The following is a 1,014-nucleotide window of genomic DNA, read 5'->3' on the forward strand; positions in this document are numbered from 1 at the left end:
TCCAGACACCGGGGCCCCGCCCCCTCCCGCGCCCACTCGGTCCCCAGGGCCCTTAGCTGGGGAGGGGGGCGCCCCAGGGCTCACCCCCCAACACACACACACACACACACACAGACTCTTTTGATACTGAAGGGAGGTTTGCGGCAACGACTACCTGCTCTGTAATTACTTTAAAAAAAAAACACGGAAAAAGTAAAAAAATATTTTTTGGGTCATGAAAGCATGGAAAAGAGAGAAAAAGGAAGTGAATGTGGACGGGGAGCTAAGGGGATGGGGACCCCTCACCCTGTTCAGCCTTGACCTCGGAGGCCCCAGGTGGGGCCCCATCACCTGGCACCTGCAGCCCCTCTGAGGCAGGTCCTGGGGTGCTCTCTCGGCCCCCACCTCTCAGCAGAAATGGAGGGGCCCGTATTAGTGTCCTGGGGTGGCCATAGCAAAGTCATAAAAACTGGGTGGCCCAGAACGGCCAGAATGTGGAGTCACAGGTCGGGATCCAGGAGTCTGGGATCGGGGAGGGGGCGGGGGGGCCTGGCTGGTGACCCCAGACGTTGCTAGGCTGGCAGCAGCTTTACCTCAACCTCCCCTGCGTCTCCACATCCATCGTCTTCCCTCTGAGCGTGCCTGCCTCTGTGTCCCAGTTCCCCCCGTTTTTTTTAAAAAAAATATATATATATTATTAATTTTTTACAGAGAGGAAGGGAGAGGGATAGAGAAAAACATCAATGAGAGAGAAACATCGATCAGCTGCCTCCTGCACACTCCCCACTGGGGATGTGCCCGCAACCAAGGTCCATGCCCTTGACCGGAATCGAACCTGGAACCCTTCAGTCTGTAGGCCAACGCTCTATCTACTGAGCCAAACCGGTCAGGGCCCAGTTCCCCTTTTATTAGGATGCGGGTCATGCTGGATGAGGGCCCTTCCTCCTCCTGCCCCACCTCACTGGCCCGTCTGCAAGGACTGTGTCCACGTCAGGTCACACGCACAGTCCTGGTCAGCACCTCAGCGTGTCTCAC

This window comes from Myotis davidii, unplaced genomic scaffold (genome assembly GCF_000327345.1).
Source record: "Myotis davidii unplaced genomic scaffold, ASM32734v1 scaffold358, whole genome shotgun sequence".
Taxonomy (NCBI): domain Eukaryota; kingdom Metazoa; phylum Chordata; class Mammalia; order Chiroptera; family Vespertilionidae; genus Myotis; species Myotis davidii.